This window comes from Ischnura elegans, chromosome 5 (genome assembly GCF_921293095.1).
Source record: "Ischnura elegans chromosome 5, ioIscEleg1.1, whole genome shotgun sequence".
Taxonomy (NCBI): Eukaryota; Metazoa; Arthropoda; class Insecta; order Odonata; family Coenagrionidae; genus Ischnura; species Ischnura elegans.
In genome coordinates, this window is record NC_060250.1 from 25,607,858 (window position 1) to 25,631,018 (window position 23,161).

General features: G+C 40.0%; 1 protein-coding gene across 1 annotated transcript in view; it reads right to left on the reverse strand.

The window, feature by feature from the left end:
• The window catches only part of LOC124158605 (lissencephaly-1 homolog), a 100,806-nt gene extending 79,196 nt beyond the window's left edge, over positions 1-21,610 (reverse strand). The window contains exon 1 of the mRNA XM_046533772.1: positions 21,509-21,610. The gene's annotated coding sequence lies outside the window, so the exon portion shown is untranslated. The remainder of the gene's footprint in view (positions 1-21,508) is intronic.
• Positions 21,611-23,161: the final 1,551 nt, after the last annotated feature.

Consider the following 23,161-nt stretch of genomic DNA (forward strand, 5'->3'; position numbering starts at 1 on the left):
AATTTTGCGTCAATCAAAGAGTGAATTTGGAGATAGGGAACGGGTCGCCGGTGTCTACATTCGTGAACGGGGTCCTGCGCAGCGAGGGCCCCGACACCGCGAGATACAGAGACCCTTCGCAGCGCCCTCATCCCACGCCAGACGAAGCGGCGTGGCGGCAGAGGGGGCGGCGGCTGCAATCTGCCCCCACCACGCCCCCGCCCCGCCCCACTTCACCTGCATCCAACGCCGCCGCCAAACTGTGGGAAGAAGAGGAGATCAATACACGGGAGCCGAGCGGCCAAGCCAAGAGGGGACTGGCCACCACCTGTCTCAAATGCGCAGAACAGGAGAGAGGGTAGCACGTGGTCCGTGCCGAGACCTTGACTCCGACGACGCCGAAGAGATTTATGCGAACCCGAGGAATTCCGACGAGAGGTGGACGGTGCGTGAATGTGCGAGAGGGTTTACGTAACGCTGGGTGCGGGGAGGGCAAATGAAAAGCGAAATAGCATGAGCCGGCGAGGACTCCTTCATCCGCCCTCCCGCACCACATGATTGCCGCAATCGAACCTGCCAGAGCCGAGGGCGACGCTGCGACACTTGTTCGGCACACGAATGACGCGGCACAATCACCACAACAGTTATATCACTCACTCAGCAGCTCCTCTCCTAACGGCCAGAAAATATTCGCAAATTCGCAAATCACAGAAAATATTAACTTAACAACCTAACGAAAAAGTAGGTTCACAGCTCCGGAGGGTCGATGAAAAAATGAATGTGTACCATGCTCCCCTAACACTTTTCCAAGAACTCACAACAAACTCCTGCACAGACTGCATTAAAGGTAAGAGTAGATATTCCTTGGTTACCTTGATGCTATAACTGGAACTTATTTCTCCAATCTATGATCAATATCAACACTTTCATCTTTCTCATCTCATCTTTCATCCTGAGATGTCTACTACAATGTTTCAGAGTTTGAGTTAACAACAAAAGGAAGAGTAGGGCATGAAACAAAAGAAGAAAACACTGACTTCTCATGAAATTTCACGAATATTAAAAATCTGCCTAACCTTATGAAAATTTCCTGATTATTTACTCATGCTTCGCGCCACTTTTTTTTACTACGAACACCGGCACTGACCTTAGCGGTCTCTATCTCACGATCCTTATGGTTCATTCATGGCTACTATTCTGTATACCAGACTTTAGGTCGTATTAGATAGGTCAGTACAAAGCTAACTCCGGGGTAGGTCACTGGCGTGTGAATTTCACATATTTAGGGTTTCATTTCCGGGGAAAATTAACACCCTGAGGATTTATGTTGCGTGAGTCCAAGAGCTTCTCCAGGGTACTGAAGCTGGGACCCTTCAGAGACGGAACTAATCCCACTAGAGCACCACGCTCCCCTAGCGAAGGTTACTCGGTAAGTAGTAACAGGAAACCTCTGGGAGGTGGACAAGAGAATCTCTTTATCATGAATTCACCAAGCAGCGTGAAAACATGAATGGTATGGCTATCGGGAAGCATGAGTACAACAAACTTCAGGGTCTCTGAATTAACGGCCTCGATAGAGCACCCTCGCCAGCAAGATTACTGACCGAACGTACAACGATAATCCACGTGAAAGACGAAAAAATTAAGTTGGGGGAAAAGATACTGACTGCAAAGTATGGACGGCAGGGGGGAGAGGTTTCGACTGCCTTAAAATTTGCCACTGGCATATTAACTTACTATTAGTGCGTTACGCAATGCCATGGGTAATAATGAAGTCTACTTGGAATGCAAAACCGAAAGACAAAATAGAAATAATTCAAAAAGATGAAAGTGGAACTCGAAAATGACGAATTGTGTCTTAATAACATGCCAACATAAAGATAAAATTTCTCCATTTACACATATTCCACATAGCATTCCTAATTAACTCTTTGCTGGAGCCACATTGTGACGAAAAAATTTAAGGGGTTACGCTGGAAAACTTATAGCAGACATAATTGAATTTATGGTGTCGATGCTGAGACTCCCAGCGCGGCAAACTAATGAATGGAAATTTAGGGCGACCAGCAACTCAGAGTTCCGATGTAATCAAAAATTATTTTTAGAGTGTTTCAAAGTTCATACAACAATAAGGATCAAGAGCAATATTCGATTTGTCTAACCTACACGAATACACTCAAACAAGATTATAATGAAGCAAATAATGGGACAAGTTAGACTGCTGAAGAACCAAAACGAACTTCGATTAACTAAAATAAAAGAGGATGTATGTGTCTCCAATTGAAAATATTCATTGCAATTTTGAAGACTGTAACTCGTATTTTAACGCTGATTCTAAAAATAATGAAATTCAAAACTAACGGTAACATTTCAAAGAACAGATCTCAGCGGAAACAACGGATTTAAACTTAAGGCAATCCCTATCGACCCGTTAAAGCATTAGTTCAAAACACTCCCATATCTAAATATACCTCCCCAACAGGCCATTCTCCGAGTGGTCACGGTTTTTCCTTGCGAAAATCTCACCGCTAGGAATCGATAGCATGGGAAGTTTATCCACCCTCGAGCGAAATGCCACAACCTTTTAACTGGCAAAAGGTCAATGCCGGGGGATCTACTAAATGCCCTTCGCGAATATAAAACAAATGTAATGATCCGCACTCGCAAACGGGATGAGGAAATAAGAGAGGCTGCAATACGACTCGGAGAAACACGAACCCGATGTGCCACCTCGCCGAGAGGAGATGCACGCGGGTCGAGCAGAGGAGAGGGAAGAAAATGGTGAGATCCAGCATCAAACGAAAGCTGAAACCCAATCGACAAAAATGTTTCCTGGGCGCTTCCTTATATGGAATCCTACATCTGAACGGCTACACCAGCACTTTCATAATTTCATGCGGCATGTGAAAGTAAAAATAAAATCAACCAAAAAAACATAAGGAATAGTGTAATTATTCGCATACGTAGCACACATTGAGGATCTCTAGAACCTTCACATGAAGAGCTGAACAAGTCGAGTATTAACAACACGTTTAATTTACATTTACTAAAGGAATCCTGGAAGGCAATCGGAAAAGATATCGGATAACCGTAAACGCACCGCAAAAATACCTCAAGCAGAAATTATAATATTAAAGTTTTGCACATTTAGATGTTGAGGTGATTATGAACATACAATTAGGAAAGCTTAACGCAGTAATGTTGAAAGCTATCAACTTAATGGGTCAAATTATACGGGCCATAGCATAATGAAGGAAGTCGAAAAGAATAAATTAAATGCTTTTCCTCACACACTAGATGACAACGATAAAGGGTAATTTTCATGAAGAAACAGTACGGTAGAACGGAGAATAATTTCATTCAAAAGTTGACTTTCTACGCTCCAGTTATGACAAATTTATAAGATTAAGTTCCACCAAAATTGAAATATCCAACTTTGAATAATGGAAGTTCCTGCCTCAATAAGAACCTGTGAGTCATTGGTGCCCTTCATCACTTTCAATGAGTGAGATGTGTAAAAAGAATACGATCAGGGTTTTCCCACTCCAACTAAATTATAATTTTTTTCCAGATTTTCATGGTCTAAATTCTGTTGATAAGCCATTTTAGGAAAAAATATTGATCACGTAACGATCACCGACCGCGCGTTAACGAAAAATTTAACATACGCGATAGACGCATGGGAATGCAAACGCAGCAATGAAAGCGCTCTTACAACGTCACCTATCTTTCGCAAAATTCAGGGCCGGCTAAAGGTCCTAAGTGGGAAAATGGAGGGTTGCAGTGAAGTGAAGAATGGTCTAATTTTTAATAGGGTTAATGAACACTTTGGTTACCGGTCTTCCAATCACACGCTTATGGCTGTGTGTCATCATGGCACAAGGACCAATAATTGCGCTTCGAATATACGTGTGCAGACAAAAGAGTGGACAGAGTCTGCGAGTGACTGACCTTGAGACATGATCCACGTATCGATATTTCCTTTGATCTGCCAATCGCAGTTCTACAACCAAGTCTGAGAGATTTTTAAGGTTTTATGACGAAATTCACGGCATTTTCACGGTTTAAAGGTTTTCACGCCTGAGTGGGAGTCCTGCCACGAAGTTCCACTGTGTGGTCACTTTTACAAAAGAAGGGGGACGTTTGTTTTGTAACCACACTAACGTAGAGCGTGTCAAAAAATTATGTCTATCTCACATTAAATTTAAATTAAGAATCGACCTCTAATGTGGATGATTAACAGCTATCATTACGCTGTACTAAGACAAGAATAAGATAAGAAGGTATGAGAGAACATACATCGAAGGAGCCCCGAAACCAAGGATTTGAAAGAAATAGCATATGAACTCGAGAAGTAATTCCCTTGCTGAATTTCTTGATTCAGCTCTTCAGCAATTTAATTACGGAGAAAATCGCAATCCTAAATGCATCCATTAAACACTTGGCAGTCAAAAATATTTCACGCCTGAGAACATCCTGAGTCCATTAACCGGAGGAGCTGCACGAGTCAGATCCAATCACAACAGAAAGCGCACTTTCGAGAAGCGTCAGAAGAGGTTCCATCCATCGCGGTAAATGTCAGGCTCAGGGAGCAGCGCGCAGGTCGTGGGACGAAAACTAAAAGTGAGGGCCTCCGAAGACCCCTTCCCAGCTAAATAAAATCGTGAAAGGCCACTCTTCGCTGTCTATTACTGCGGTCCTCCCCATTGATGAAAATGTCTACTCCATCACACTCACAGGAAAATGAGAAACCATTCCCAGAATGAAGCCCAAGACGAGGCGAAGGGTTAAGAAATATTTTCAACGGTCGAGTATTAAAAATTGATATCAAAATCCACACTTGGAACACTGCGGCAATAAAAATTATTAGGCCAAGAACGAAGATCCAATCGGAAAAATGGCGCAAAGAAACTGATTACAACACTGTGCAAGAGAAACTCAACTAAAATACAACACTTCTCAAGTTTCAACCATAGCTAACACGAGATGAAAACGGGGCCATAAATAATTTTTCTTTCAAGGAATATCCGCAAAGAGTACTCAAGGTTAATTGTCACGCTCGTAGCCACTGAATCATTCAGAATCTCTCGACGCACTGGCGCTCTCCTTCAATAAATACACTGTGATGAGATATCAGTGACTATTCGTAGTAATGGAACAGACCATGGGCAAGCAGGTCCGACGGAAAAGCTCGAAAGCCAACCCAGAACACATTGGCCACGAAACGCCAAATGGACTGATTTGTGATTTGTTTTTAAAAAACCCGGCGTGATGATTTACTAAATTTCTAAGTAGAAAGATACAGCAGTATCAAATCGGGTAGGGTGAGCCTTAGGGAACGTTTTTTGTTGTCTTAACAAGCGCCGAAATTATGATCAAGGTACCCGACAAAAATAAATTTTTTAACAATTAATTTCTCACAGTAAATTATATTAACTTAAAATAAGTTTTCCTCAGAGAGCATAAGGAATTTCTTGATAGAAAAAGATCAACATATCCCCAACCTCCCCCTCCGGGATAGTTTGTGGTATACCAATGAATTTGAGTACCAGTAATTATCTGAGTATCGAATTCGATTACTTCCCAGCCAAAAATTTCTACCCTTTCAAAAAATCTCATGATTAGACGAATTCATAACTATATAATTAAAATAAATAATTTACCCCGCGGTAGTACACCGGCAATGTCATATCCCCTTTGCTTAAAACACTGAACAGTCTGTTTTATCTCACAGCGTGTCCAATGCGTTCGCATATTCTCCTTCGCGAAGTTGGTATTAATCATACCATCGAAAAAACAAGTGAAGCGCAGCGTAGCGGTAAGAAATGGACACGTAACTAGATCCAAGAACCAGCACCAAGTCATTCTATTCACACCACACGCATGCACTTCGGAAGAATCATTTAGCGCGAGGAATATGATGAAGTTAACGAGCAATTTTTTAGACTCACACATTCATCACATTTAACCCGCTTTAGATCACAACGGCACCACAAAGCCGCCGAAGGGCAACTAGTCATATTCTCCATTCATCAGATTCATTGGTGAGCTAACACCAAAGTAATGAAATAAAAAGGAAAAAAGAGGTCGCTTGATAAAATAGATAATCGCCATCGTTTAGATTCACCAACGGGAAGGATGATAAAGGGTAATCCTTTAAATGGTCGTATTCAAGTGGTAAAAGATATTACAGCAGACAGGCAGAAAGCATAGCACATTAATGACGATAGGTAAAACATTGGAATAAATTTCATGCAGTCAACGAGAAGTTAGCTCTCGTGATATGTATAAAGATGCGAAGGAGATAAGAAACATGGGGGAGGGGAAATCCACTGACTTCCCAAGAGCGAGTATCGCGATGACTATAAGATCGTTACAAAATCACGGAAGCAAGGTTCAACTACCGCCGTGCAAGATAGCTACTCAGATTGCAGGTGACGAATGGACTATTCCACCGCATATTACTCATCAATGCCAATGAAGGCTGAGAGAAACGAGATGAACACAATAATCGGCGAAGAATTTAAGTGACAATACAGGGTGACCACTCAAATTTCAATGTGATTTTTCCCTGTCTTTCCCAGTCTTCCTTAACGATATCCCCAATTTTAGAGGCAGTTCATAGCCTAGACCTTACGTACATAAATTAAAATAAGGTCAACTGCTAAGAAATGCTAATCCTAAACGATTAATTAAAAAAACACGATACTAAAAGTAATTTTAAACGAAGACAGATTTAAAACATTTATGGAGTTCCTACTGACTGGCATGCTAGGAATGGGGTGTTCAAATATCGAGCACATACCTATGAAAGGCGGGATAAGGACAAACGCCACTTGAATTCTACCGTAAAATGATTTTTCACATGATTTAATTTGATATTTTCACGGACAAATCATCCGACTTTCCCAACACATTGAAATACCTATTCTGATTTTCCCCGACTTTCCAATTTTAAAAAAGTGGCCACCATGCAGAAGCAAGTTATAAATAATTTATGGCCAAAAAGACGGCATGCATTAACAACGGGAGGGACACTTCTTCAAACCTAACGAGGAAAGGGACAACATTGAATGAAGTACTCCATCACTCTAGATAGCACAAAATGAGGATACAAAATATACAGGGATCTTTTACAGAATCCAAATGCAACAGAATAAAATCGCCACGAATATTGCTAAAGAGGATTCTCAAGTCGGCCTCGTAAGTGTGTTATCACCTATCGCGCACAATGTGTTCACAAAAGTCGCCGCGTACGCGTCGCTGACGGACAAAGTTATCCGAGTTTCACGGGGAAATAAGGTATAATAAAGGGGATGTTAACCGAAGTTTATATACATGATGAAGCGATCCATCAAATGCATAACTTCTCAGTGCTATACCTCGCAATTACAAACATTAAACTATAAATATCGAGAGAAAAAAAGTGGATCACATTGCGCTCATCACCGCACCGCGAACATTTCTCAAAAGCGATTAAAATGGGAGCGGCAACAAAAATCAGCCTTCTGTGGGATAGAATCGGCACTCCTCTAGGAAGTCACACAGTTGAAAACCACAAAAAGAGGTAAACAAAGAATGAAACGATCGCATGCATCGACCGTGGCGCTCGATGTGAAAATGAATCGATCGAAACATTACACGCCCACTGGAATAGATTGAAGTATCGACGCGTGACTCGAAGGAAGGGGTGGGGTAGTTGAGATGGAGGGAAAGGCGGGCCATGCCCAAAACTCGACGAACAAAGGGATTATCAGCTGTGTGAAGCAGGCTTCCCCCGTGGAAATGGGGGAGAGGGGGGGAATATTTGCCCCTACCCCAATCGACTGAAAGAAGAAGCCGTGCGTGCAAGGTGAAAGTGGAGCGGATCCGCGAAACGAGACAGAGGAAGGAAGAGGGCCCCCATCAGCAGGTGAGGGGCCCCTCAACGCACACAAACATACCTACATGGCGAGAGAGAAGGCCCGGCCGCTAAATTGACCGCAAATCGATTGGACACACGTCCCACGGATTATACTCAGCGAGCACCTCCTCGCCACATTTGATCACGAGCCGAAGACGTAAACAGCAGGTCTTGATGGAGGGAACACAGTGGACCGACGACAGTAGGCTGCCAAACGATATCAGGGTATGCACCAATGCATTGCACCATGTCAAAATATTATAGTCAAGCAAAATTACATACTGCTATAGCTAAACGTTAAAAAATCTATTTATATCAAGAGCATTAAATAAGCCATGGAGATATTTTTCACGTTCAAAGTAGGCCATGAATTCGAACCCATAATTTTGTATACAATATTTAACAATTTTAAACTGTTCAAATAAAGTGAAAAAGGAATTTGGGGCACACCATGTATCCAATAATGTATGTTATTATTCCAGCAGAGCATTATGCTGAATCGATTAGCCTAATTTACCTCTGGTATTCTAGTAATGTATTTTTTCATATGTACGGTAATTTCCTTGCATTCAATAAATTCAATTATAATAATAAAAAAACTGATACAGCACAAAACAGGGTGACTAGGTATGCTCTATAAGTTAGATCACATTTACAGAATAAGGAATTTCTTGATTTGATAGGCCATTATCTAAAAATTTCGAAAATAATTAATAATACATGAACATCACGCCCCGTTGACAACTCACCAGGAATTCCAAGTTTTTCCGGATCAGTGAATCATGTGAATATCGGGTGGGCAAACTTCCCTCACTAAGCGGATGACTGGCTTCTCAGATTATTCGAATTTGTATACATTAAAACAGTAATTGACACCGCAAAACATGAACCCTTATATCTACGTCGATACTGATCTATGTTGATATTTGACATATACTTTACTGAATTTCTCGAATGTCGATTATAAGCAAAGGTCCTAATCCCTACTTTGAAACCGTTTACCAATTCATTTAAGCGTTTTATGCGTGCTAATAACAAGACTAAAGTAATTACTTGCATTTAAAAGAGCATAAAAGCAAGATAAAGACATTAAATGGCACAATTCCTAAAAACTTCAATGATTACGAAAGTAAGATACTTGTAGCACACCACAATGGTACAAAAAACCGATAGTTCACTCGTAAAAAGGGAGAGAGGCTATTTCCTGGCTGTTAACTGTCAATTCAAAGCTATTATTCATCAAATGAGGTAAGTAAAACCATGCATCCTTTAAAAAACACAGCCTTCCAACCACGCCGATCATAAAAAAAACTTGGGTTCACGTAGACGATAAGCGAATGATGCACTTAACGAAGTTCACCCAATGAGAGAGTCGTATCATAAAAATGCAATGTGATCATACTCATTCCAGTTTCCGTCTAATAACTAATAACAGTTAATAACGAATCGGGGAAACTATTTTAAAAATCCATAATGAAATCTCGGTTCCGAGTGAAAAACCATTTTTAAAGCATAATAGTGATACGATTGATAAAATAAATTGTCTCAAAACACATCAAATATGATTTTTGAAATTTTTCGTAGGCGATCCTCGACTAGTCCCCCTTTTTTAGTTTCAACTTTGAAGAAACGTCAAAAATCTTACGGGTGAAACGTCTTACAGACTAGGATTGACTAGAAATTTTAATCATTGATAAAGTTCTGCAATTACATCCTTACGTGTCCAGCGAAGCAATTACTTTTTTCAAATGGATTACGGAACGCTACGTACAGCTTAAATTAAATAACTTCATGCTAAAAATTTCATGACTTCGATCACCTTAATGGCAACGAGGATCTCGTTACGTTTACAACACTTCAATTCCGAGGCTTAATTGCATATCGCGGAAACAGGACAAAATAGAAACGAGGAGAATTTCAGAGTGCGCGCTCACTTATGATGATCTCAATTAACTTGACAACACTATTACACAAAAATATCTAAGAACACTACATCATTACTTAGGCAAAATAGGATAGACAAGTAGGTACACAACGACAGCGGGTACTACGCTTCGATACACTTACTGGTCATCGAACCCCTTCTGGCCATCAATTTTCCTTAATATTAGCTCCATGAACACTTGTAACTTTACCTTCAGCCCTCCTTTCACTAGTACGCCACTCGAAGGAAGTATCAAATACAAATATATGGTTATTTGGCTGCTGTTAACTTTTTGAACAATTGGATGCCCCAGCAACAGACTGACCATAATGCCTAAAAGTAACAGCTCAGTATTTGCACAATGGTTAAGAAAAGACTTAGCTGTTTCACAAAATAAAACATATTTGCGACCGGTTTCTACGCTGTATCGAAACCGGTCGCAAATATATTTTATTTTGTGAAACAGCTAAGTCTTTTCTTAACCTTTGTGCATCATGAAGGAGTTTCACCATGTTACGCCAACCACTATCGCATTCAGCTCAGTATTTGGTGAAAATAATTACTGCCTTATGCCACGAAAAACAATGAGTAAAAAAATCTATCACGATACGGAGTGTGCGTAAAAAACTTCAACCGCTTACGGTTTGACGCATTATATTTTTAGTGGTAGGTACTTGAAGAGGTTATAACCGCGTTGCCAGGAGCTTAGGTGCATGCTATACAATAACACGAGACATACAAGATAATTCATACAATAGCCCTTCAATAATTTTTCCTGAATAAATTCGAAATCAATTCACCATATCGTCTGCATTTCTCCAGTCAAGGACGCGACAATAAATGGAGAACTGTATATTTTTGTGCAGAGCACCCAGAGTACACGAAAAAACTGTTGGAAGAGTTATCGAATCGAATCACCAAGGCCGGTCAGTGGTTCCTTCAGAGGTGAGGACCAAAAAAGGGAATACGCGAAGTCACACTTCCATATGGAGCCATAAACGTAGCACCGATCACATCTCCATTGACGCGATGGCCAAGAAAAGCCTTCAGAGTTCCAGGCATCAAGTGGTTCATGGAGGAGGGGGGTCGTTGGACTTTCCTCTCTAAACAGAACACGAGTTTCACTTGATAAAACCTATCATTAGGGGCGGGTGAGTGTCGTTGATTGGGGGGAGATTTCACGGACTAAGTGTAACAAGGGGCACAAGTTCAAGGAACACATGAATGCGATGCGAGTTAGAAAATAAAATGTCTTCACACACTTCTTCCCCCTTGAAAAACAGGTTTTTGAAAAAACATCACACGTGTATTAAATCCGTGTTCCTGTTGGGTACAACAGAAGGTCTCTTACGAGTTAAAAGGTGTTATTATTGAGACGGCTCAGGGTTTTAGTGCATTATTCACTCCTTTTCGCGGCGCTAAGGGGATACGAACCGAGACGGTTCAATAAGTTTTCCCTTGGAAAATCATTTTTAATAAATATGATACACATCTCCGAAACAAATCATTCATAAAATTTCTACCGGTTAAGATAGGTTTACATGAAACATTACACGAACAACAGCGGTAAAATCCGCCTCCAACACTTTCAACTCCAATATTCAGTTCAGATTAAGGCCTCTTCGGATTCTTCCTATCTAAGTGCCCTTCCCTTCTCACCTAATTTATTTCCTTTAACAATGGTTTCTCTAAGAATGCCCACAAAAAGGTTTTCTCCCAGTAACCCATCATATCTAGCACTTCCTCGATCGTTTTCCTGTCCGTCAACTTCATCTTCTTCACTCCATCCCAAACCCACACCTTGAACTACTCCGGTCTTTTCCTGTCCTCATTCCTAGGTGTCTACATATCCACTCCGCAAAGTGCAACACATCAATTATTTAATCTTTACTAGCTTTCTCTTCACACTCATAGACAACGATCTCTCATCGGCTCTTTTCTATTTATAAACATCGTACTTGAAAAAGTTTTTTTTTTCTTCCTAATATTCTAACAGCTGTCCATTTTTCCAAAAAACGTGTAGCTAAAACATTTGAATTGTTCTTTTATGCTTCACCTCTTTCCTCCTCTCGAAACTACGCATAGGCGCACGACTTATGTATGTTCGTGATAAAATTTTCATACCGTTCTCCTTCCACTGTTTACTCAACACAACTACTAAAGCCAGCAAATAAATATCTCCCAGACTGGCTCATTAATACCAGACTATCCGCGCACTTCGATGACTTCAACATCAATTTTACCCACGACAACAAGAATATTAAACGCTTTAGCTACGACATGTAGCCCCTCCCACGCCTCCCTTACCAGATCTTGTAATATACTTACATAGCAAGGGGATCAAGGGACTTAAAAAAGAATAAGAATTCATAAGTAATCTATGGCCATTTTAAAACAACTACAAAACAGACTTTGGTGACACCGATGTTAAAACTCGATGTTAAACTATCACGCGAAGACATCTTCAACCCTCCATCATAATAATTTCGAAACTCGGTGCATCATTCTTTCTAGATCTAAAAAGTTTTCCTCATATGATGTGCTAATCCTGCTAATCTATTACTAAGGGAAACAGTTTCGTTCAAACAATTTAACGAAAATTTCTGGACAACACGCAAGCTAACGCAAGTACGTATTAAAATATTACGCTAGTCTTAAGGACCATGAAAACGTTCAGCATTACAATCATGAGGTAAAAAACGATTCATTTAAAATAAAATGTCACCCAGGAACTACAGAAATCGAATTATCTATTAAACCATAAAAATTGCGAAAAAAAATGAGTTGCGTGAAGCTGTGATAACATACCTCGCTGTATATGTAGTCGTTACACGATAAAGCTATAAGTTACACAAGCATTGAAACGAGAATTTTCGAACCACAACAGATGTGCGAGTATATTACATATTGCTGGAACTATTCAGGCATTCAGACACAAGGCCACAAGCAATAACCATATGGTGTACACAGTGGATCTTGGAATATTTTCTCTGCTCACCTCCTGGACTTAAAACATTTACAAGTAATGTGGGTTCGGCTAAAATCTCCCGCCGGGGTTGGTATGAGCGCCAACGAAGCTGGCAATAAAACGATTTCGAGATACAAAAAAAAGCGCAACTGATAAGAAATGTGGACAGCAATGAGAAGAGTCTATGGGGCTCAAAACAAGTATTTAATCAAGTAGTCTCACGTTCCACGCCATCTTATGGTGGACTCTGGATAGGGTGTATAGTATGAGCAAATGGGTGTTTCTAATGCGATGTAAACAGAGGGATCGAGATTCGTGCACAGATAACCATACCATAAAATGCTTGCCAGCAGACATGTTGACGGCGCGAACACTGGCAATGCCTTACTTCGACCGCTCCCGATAGCCATGAGAGTCGACGGTCTATCGAGATTAATGGAGACAAAAAAAGTGGCACCACATAGCTGGCGGGGATTCCGTCACCCCTCGACTTGACATTACGTCATCCAGTTAAAAGAAACGGCCATGCGCTGAAAGAAGGGTGAGGAGGCAGAGGGAGAGAAGCGCGTGGGAGGGACCGACGGAGCGGAGGAGCAAGGATGGATAACGGAGGGGAGGAGGGACCGGTCACCACGAAATTGCGCGCCAAATCCTGTGCACCACATGTGAACACATAATCCATGAATTTACAAAAATAAAACTTAGACACGGCACCAGCAATTAAATTACGAGACCGTATGTAGAAGAAAGATCAAATTCACACACCGAAAGATAATGAAATTCCGAATCAACGCAAGAAAATTGCAGTTTCATCAAAGGAATATAAAAAATGGCCGGTACCACTACTAAGAAACCAATACAAGATGAGTAAAAATACTAATTTACTTTGGAAATGTGAGTGCAATTATTTCATTATTTTTTTACACCAGTAATTCTTCTATTTAACCGATACGTAAAACTGAACACATTGAATGCACATTTATGTATTTTGGAATCTTTTTAAGACTTTAGGTCGCATCTTAATTTTAAAACTACTGCCAGCCGCAGGGTAATTGAATGTTCACAACTCAAACAAAGGTGTTTCTCAGGGGATACAATTCCATACATAGATTATTTGTTTAAATAATGTATATTTTTAGTCGACTATTAATAGATGACCCACTTTTTATGATCACCCGTACATTAAACTGGGAAGCCATGGCAACTTGCGCGAGGGGCAAGGAAGGCAATTTTCGTCATGCAACTGACCGCTCCTATGACTATCGGCTGCCCTTGTGCCAGTTACGATGATCAGCCGCGGTGGGTCAAAGCCAAGCACCCTAAACCTCGACACTCGACAGCCAGCTGGCGAGTGTCTCCAGCTGAAGAGTTATGGCTCCAAGGGAGAAACTAAGAATTTATAATATTCGACGCTCAATTGAAAATGAAGTTTCTACCTTGAGTGCTCAGAGCAATGAGAAAAGAAATGTTCAAAGTCAATACTGTCGGGAAAAACCCGTAGTCATGTGCGAATCGATACCCATTATAAATTACTTTTGCGAGGGTTTTGCTGTTGAGGATGCGTTGAACGCTATGTATAACATAAATATCTTCATCTATCTACATTTCGACTTCCGTCAACCAAGGAAAAACAAACTTTTCCTTCGTAAATGCACGTAAATACAAAAGAGCATGAAGCTGAAAGTACAAGGAAATCTCTGTGAGTAAAATTGACACTGGCATCAGAATCCGTTTATCCATAAATGCTACACGTCATGCTATAAAATAATATAAAAAGTTCTACATACACGGACATACTACCGATAGTGAGATTCGATGATTCGCTACACCCGTGAATAAAAATGCTCACTGCTGATTACTTAGAACACGAGGAAAAAAAAGAAAAACTGTGTTATAAAGGAATAAAACAGTCCGACAAAGTCTAATGCATAGAAGAATCTATTTCAGAGCAAACTATTCCCACGCCGGATCCTTTTAGTCATTGAGATCATATCTACAAGAGGAAAAAATGTATCAATGAGAAAATAAACTTTCGCAATGAAAGAGGCACTGCAAATGAACTCGCATCGCCAAAACCAACATACATTGGAGGTCAGCTACACGCTGTCAGTTAGGCAGCTTTAGATAAGTCGAATCAAAATTGACTGATTTAATAGCAATGTCGCCAGATGAATAGAACAATGAAAACGATTAAAAATGAGCCCCAATTGAGGCGACTTTTCCTTCAACAAGCTGAACAGATGTTAGCATTAATATTTTCCCAGCCGTGGAGAATATTTTTTCTTCCATTCAAGACTCGTAACATCCCACATTTCACACGTTAAACCCGACCAACGCTCAACCGCATGAGAGCACCTGTGAAGGCGGTGGCAAGGGTCAATCGCAGGAGCTGGGGGGAGAAGGGGGAATGAGCTAGCGGAGAGGGGAAGGAGGAGAAGTGTGTTCCCTGCTAGGGAGGGGGGAGGGATCAGTGCCTTCCGCAGCCAAAACATGAAATGGTTTTCAGGACATGTTACATTTTTTATTAATTCCACGCAAAGACCGACCGCTACCTTTCATAATGTGTGTTAAATCCGGGATTACCTACGAGGAACCTCTCCACATTAGATGATTTAAGTTTCACTTCGCAAATAGTGACTTCACTGGCGTAAGACCCTAGTTTCACAAAGAAGGACATCTTCAAGTGTCAACACAAGTACGAGATGAATACAGCAGAAGACCTCTCTGAGAAAATATAATAATAAAATCTACGATACTTGCAATAAATCGATTTAACGGTCCATTAAGATATTTGACTTTAATTTTCTGAATAGTTTTCCCATACAAATGAGCACGTTTCCAGACTTTATTAGGCATTCTGTGGTCTAATTTTAATTTTACTGACGTAAAAACATGCAAGTCCATCACTAGTAGACGAAATAAGTGAGAGAAGTAGCTGACGTCCGTGTGTGTACCCAATCAATACTGATAAAGAATTATTATTAGCACCAGAGCTTATTTACGGCTCAAAAATAAAAAAAAATGGCCACAAATGGATGCCAGAAACTTTTCTGGTGATCGCAAACTTCGCCGTTCTTTTATTTATATAAGGGAATAGCTTAATTTCAAGCATTTTCACATCGTCAAAAACTAATTGCGAACCACAATGACAAAATTTACAAGCTATAGTGATTCCAGGTCGAAGTACATGACCCATTTTTCCGATTTGTCCAACCTATAGGGCCTTGCATAATCTTTTAATAGCGCCTGACATGTCCATCACATTTATCTCTCCCCCCTTGTCCCATGATTTTCCTTCCACCACTTTCCTCTAAACGTTCCAATCCATCCCAAAACAACTGTCAAGAAATACTCATTAATTTTTCTTAACATTCAGCAATTTCTCATTTTCCAAAATTTAGTCCCCATTCTCCTAAACGAATCGATCTCGTGCATCTATGGCCAGTAAAATTAAAGTGTTTATTTCATGGCACCATAACCTCTAGTACACTCTTGAATTTCGATTCAGCCTAGGTGATTCCCTGCTCAATTCTGAGGGGCTCATTTCTGCTCACACAACCAGTACATAACCCAGATTTTTGGAGCTGCTTCGTTTTTATTTTCATTTCCCACATCACTTTCTCCTAGTCGTTCCTTCATTTCCCCTTCCTGAGCCTCCATCCCCACCTTACCCATCTCCACCCAATTCCTTTCATATATTTCCTCATGTTCGCTATTGCCTATTTTATTGTGTCCATTACCCGACTGCATACTCCTAAATGTAATGATTATAATCCTCCAACAGAGAACGGATGGGAAGACCGGGTGAACGTCCCACCCGAAGACGATGGTGTTCGTAACTCCCATGATCTCTTCCCACGGAACGAATATGCGGCCAATGAGAAAGTCCAACGTCTACACGGGAAATCGGCCGCGAGGCACAGATCTCGGCATGTTTTATTAAATCAATTCAAAAATAATAAATTTGATGGTGCGAATTAAAAAAAACCTATCAAGACATTCGCCGTAATTTTCTCCAATATTAGTCACATCCGCATGCCCAAGCAATACGAAATATAAATTTGTCCGAAACTCTGCAATTACATTCTAACAGAGATTTCCGAATAATTTAACATAAAAATTCATGAAACTCATTAACAGTTGCTTAAGGCTTAATTTAGGGGAATTCTGGCATATGTTGCATTAAAACTTATGGCCTGTTTTATTATTTTTACAACACATTTTCGATTCAATTAGTATAATCAACCTAATGCAATGTAATTGTTACACTTTTTGAAATACTTCTGACGAGAGTACAAAATGTATTGAAACCGGTCATGTAAATAAAATCTAAGTATTTGAGGAAAATGGACAATATGTTTTAATTTACAACATGAAACGCCTAAAATTTAACATTTGATACATAAAATACCTACACAATTACTTTCTGTAAGTGGTAATGAATTAATTACACAAAAATGATTATCAATAAGATTCTCCATTTAGTGGGGGATTTGAGTCCTCACAAATCCCCAACCAATGATACACCCCTGTCTCCGTATCACCCCCGTCACCAATTTGTGGAATGGCTGAACGCTGAAATTTTCATCCTCGCAACATTTATACAGCGTCAGCGTTCTCACCGAGAGACAACACACAACAATTAGACAATGCAAAATAAACGCGATTAAAATTTAATCCTCGTCGTTTAGAATAAATGCAACGTAACCGAAAGGGAGCGGAGTAATCCCTAAATGCGACCAGTAGCGCAGATAGGGAATCAACGAGTTCAGACGTCGAGTCATCACTAAGGGAAAACCCGATCTCTATTGAGTACCCCGAGAGCCGGTACATGGGCTCTAGGAAATGAGGCTAGCAGCCATAGAAAGGAAAGATCGACGGCAAAGAGGCAAGTATCCGCCGCGGGGTGAGAATGACCGATTACGACCTAAGTGTAAATCTGCGCTTTTGTTTTCGGTGAAAATGGAAAAAAAATCGGAACGACGCCTTTGGAAAATGGGTTACTTCAAAACCATCTTTAAAAATACACTATTTAACACCACAATTGGAAGCAGAGGCAACACTTGGACAATTGCTCCAAGAAAGCAAAGCATACAATATATGGGACCAGGTCCTCCCTAAGGAAGGGTGAACGAAGCAAGTTGCACCATTGTGAAAAATGGAGGGGGAGGTGAAATTTGAAAAATGCATTAAATTGCAATGTTTAAATCAGAGTGTAGGGGAAAACGCCCTAGGGACCAAAACCTGAGACCAAAATTGAATCCCCAACTTTGGTTTTAAAACAACAAAATTAAAATGAAATACTTGTAGCTTTCATAAAAATCATACCAATACTATTTTTTTCTAAGTTATCAAATGAAGTGGACATAATATTACCAATTGAAAACACCATACGAAAACTAATGCGATCGCCGTAGCAGCCAATCAGGCACATCACATGATCTAAGATTTTACCATTTCAATCTTGGTCGCATGCGCAGAAGCCGAAAAGCGCTTGTTATATTTACTCAGAGGTGGCGCCATTGAGGAAATTATGGGAATTGGGAGCAATTTGCGAAATGCATAAAAGCATTCAGTAAAGCATATTTTGGATAAGACTGCACATCATCATTGAAAGGATGGACAGCTACCTGGGATAGAAATGATATCGTGGTACGTAGGAAGTCTTGTCGGAACGGCAAAACAATTACCAGATAGGAAGAGGGTAAAACGTGATTCTCCTTCCAACCGCACACAGCAAACAAACGGCACAAGGACGATGTGAGAACGATATAAAACGCATACGAAATTAATTCGCAACGGACTATCTCGCCAACGACACCAGATCGACGAAAAATAATAAGCAATCCAAGCTATTTCCAAGTTGTTGCACCTGCAACACTCGATGCAACATCATACAGTAACCGGAAAAGGTCTCGAGGTGTAAAGCAAACATATTGGAAACTCCAACTATAAGTACTCGCTGAGCAAATTGGCCATTACATTTTTTCGGTGCTCGTTCATGGTAGAGGACGAATAATCTTTGACCGACAATAAGAAACGGAAGGCATTGGCAAGGCAGGGGTAAAAATGCGAAATGTAAATAAACAAACAGCAGCTGTCAACGGCTCAACGATTGCAGCATAGAGCTATGAAGACATCTCACGGGCAGAAGAAGCCATGGGCTTCAGCTCATTGACACCTACACGAATATCATATTATATTAATCTAATACTTAAAATACATTTTAAATCCTATTTCAACAACAAAAAATGGAATCGGAGTGTATCGAACAGGATAACGACGAGAATTTGCAGCCCTAGCAAGCGAAGTACCAACTTACATCGCCGGATTTTGGAATCGGCCAATCGTTAGCACGAGCACTGATAGAACAGAAGGAAACACAGCGACACATCTATAACCGGGATTTGGGAAACCAATACTCGTTAATGCCGGATGACAACTTTTAAAAAGGAAGACTCCTCACGGCTGCCTCCTTGACGCAAACTCGTCCCAATTAATTCGCAATGAATAAACTTTCGCTCTCCCAAGCCAGTTTTCCGAGCCAACCAATTAAAAATTCCGCCGCGTGAACAGTCCCGAGGCCGGCCCATTCCGATGTGAACGACTAAGCAAGTCTGTATGGTGTGGAAAGTGGATGCGAACGAGAGTGATGGGCTTCTTGGCCGGAAAAGCGCGAGAAATTGCCGATGAGAGCAGCCACCGACTCATATGGCAACAGAATACCACGGGAAGGCGAAAACAAACCCATTAAGGTCAAGGCGTTGTTTACGATCCAAATGCTACACAAAGAGGCTTATGCCACATACCAAAATTCCGGCTGCCTTGAACGTTCCAAATTTACCTCATGATTTTGCGCGTCAAGGAACCATCAAGCTGAGAATTCTAACATCAATCAGCTGTATGAGAACAATTCTACTAAGGTTTTCTCAAGGCTGGTAGGACTCCTTTAAATCGTGGATATGCTTTCAATTGCAGAGAAGAATCGAAAATCAACACTGCTTAACCTAGTTTTCCAGAAAACTGGAGACATACATACTTAAAATATTTTGATGGCAAAAATAACATAACCGGCTAAATAATAAAATAAACATGCATAAAAAACTAACATCAAAGAGGTGCAACGTGAATTAATAATTCAGGCAATACAATCGTAACGGTTACAGTTTCCTAAATGACCCAACAATAATTGATTCAGGAAACGGCATGAACGAGCTTTCCCTTAAATGAACTAACTAACGGGTAAAATTTATAGACGCCATGAAGAACATAAAATGGGCAACGCCCACATTGCAACTAGGAAATAGGACTAAAAGAACACTAATGCCTTATGAATTGGTTGCCGAGGCCACCTACAGCCGTTGAAACGGACTGGGTGAATGTAGCTACATCATAAATCCCAAGGAGGTTGCTATAAATCCACACAAATTAGTGTTCATCAACGAGAATAATCCGAACTATTGAACTATTGGCAGAAAAAGATATGGAGGAGTTGTGAGATGAGCCTTTCAGTAACGAATATCACAGACGTTTCCAACCACACGGTCATGCAACCCAATAAATGACTTTATTAGAGTTCAACAACTTAATGTAACAAAAGGAACAATACAATAATTCACCCCATATTTGATAGATATCAGATTCATTCCAACAGGGATAACTAATGCCAACAGAATTTCACCTCAAATTGTTACAGCCAAGTACAAATTGACCAAAATAATCAGTACTATCTTCATAGCAGTAAACCACAAAATTCAAATAAACCCAAAAGACAATAAAAATCTCCAAAAGAATCATGAATAAGATACTATTAAATAAACTACACGCTAAAACGGAACTGGTTGCCGATATGCCTTCCCAATGATAGACAAGTGACAAAAGCCTATACAATGTTGTGGCCAAGATGTGAATTTCTCAGGCTAATTATAACATTCATTGAAACAAACTAACTCGCAGTCCAAAGAATTCGCCCTTTCATATGCACTAAGCCCAAAAACTAAGATAAAAGTACTGCAATTTATGTGCAATAGTACATTATGTATATTGCTGGCCTGCCTACAACAAAACCATCAATAAGTATACACAGCAAAACACTACGCAGGCAATAAACAAAAAAAACTTTACACACACACATTCCAGGCTTACCCAGAATAAATAAAATCAACTCATACATTGACATTATCATATCACAAATAATGTTGTCAATAAATTAAATGTCAAGAGAATAATTTCATTTAATAACATGATACTGATAATATATGTGACACTGAAATCAAATAGAATCTCCGCCGTAAACAATAATTACCTCAATTTTATGTGTTTTTACGTAGGTTTCAAGGGATAATCACAAGAACACACTACACGACTGATAATGTAGTCTTTAGGAAGGACGACTTTAACGGACGAGAGAACAGCGTAAAGCAAGTAAGACCATGATATTAGTAGATACCTAAGTTATTAAGATCGGTGAACTAATATAACCGAAGTGAACGGAATAAACTTCTGCTAAATTAATGCCAAGAGCCATGACATAGATATTACACCAGTTACCGCTAATTCGAGACAAAATATGTGGAGGCGGATACAAAAAGAATCAGCCATTTTGATGAATTCTGACGGATGTTCCAGACCGTTTCCCACTAAATAACCGACACGCAAAAGCTCAAAACGCATAAACACAACTTGAGCCTATATTAAAATAGCATATACACATAGAGAAATAACAAAGACTTACCGTTAATGAAAGATAGATTGAAACCCAGGATCACTAATATCCATTCACTATCGACACCAAAAGACAACGTTCTTCGACTCGCCTCGAATGGAATACAAAAATTTCTCGATTGCCCCACGGTGGCGCACTGGCTGATGGTACTGCTAGCGCCACTACTGAAGATGAGAGGAGTTACCAGAAACTAAAAACTTTTGCCAGCGGTTTTTTCAATTAATCAATCCTACTGCCACTCTTATAATTATCGATTTCTGTGTACAAATTGCGACGCAAATTAGATATGAGTTTTGCTCATTTTGTAATTGCTGATAAATATTTACATGCAAATACTAAGGTGAACGACTACCCTACTGGAAATAAATAGCATTGATATTGCGAAATTTACCATGATATTATAATCGATCTTAATGACATATCAGAGAACAAGTGAAATTTGAACTATAGGAAACTAATTTGTACTCATGAAGAAAAATAATTTTATCGAACAGATAACATTCACCAAACTGTAAATTAGACACGACTTTTGCGAGAAAAATTATGATGAATAATTAGACATTGAATTACATCGCGGCCGACCCTATATTTTCCTTAAGGCGCAGAGGGGCCGATAACTGGCGAAATTAAGGGTTAAAGTATGATTCCAGCCCTCTAAATTTATTCTCAGCGTTCTTCAAGGTTGGGGAGTTGTGTGGGATATCATTTCTCAGAGCCCCAGAATTAATCTAGCATACCCAATAGGGTGGTATCCTATTATTTTTTTATTGCCTACATCGAAAGTTTATTTCTCCTGGAGTACGCATTTCATACTTTTAGATTTTTAAATGACGAAATCTATTTTTCGCGATTAAATGAAAAGTGAAAATTTTCAAGCGCGCGAAAACGCGACGGGTAAGTAGGAATGATGGGAAAAAGTCCGTGTGACGTATTTATGGTTCGCGCTGCCGCCCTGTGAGGTGGCCTTGAGGCGAGGTTTGAGCGCTGATACGACACAGGCTGCTAACAGGTAGCGCTTGACTTAAATATGGATTATTAATACCTTATCGAATGAAGGAAACTTTCCGACCATAGGCAGTTTTAATAGGTGATTATTAAGAGATGTTTCCCTGAGCTCTGTGCCTCATGCACGCATTGGTAATCTCAGATGATGTATAACTCCTATCTACTCGTATAGAAACTAGGTCCCTGTGACGTCACGTGGAGTGGAATCGCATGGGCGCCAATCTGGCCTTTTTCAAATGAGGTTAAAATTGACCATCAATATTCGTCTAAACTGAGATTTCTAAAACCAAATAACTTGTATATTATGAATACACTAATGGCGGGTAACGAATCGCAATCAATGCCTTTCGGTTTCTTTGATGAAGGAAACTACCCTATTAAGACGGATTTAAATGATCAAATGAAGACTAGAAATAGAGGATATAAGAAATAAAGGATAAAAAATCAATGATGAGATTAAAGGCGAGGCACCTGCCACCACTCAAATTAAAGTATCTCATAAGTCACAGATTATAACTCAATAACATTGGTTTTGATGGGTATGTCTAATATGACACGGGCTCATGCATATAAAATAAACTCATAAATATACTCATGAAAATGTTGGCACAATACGGTGCCAACATTTTCATGAGTATATACATATATGTATTGTAA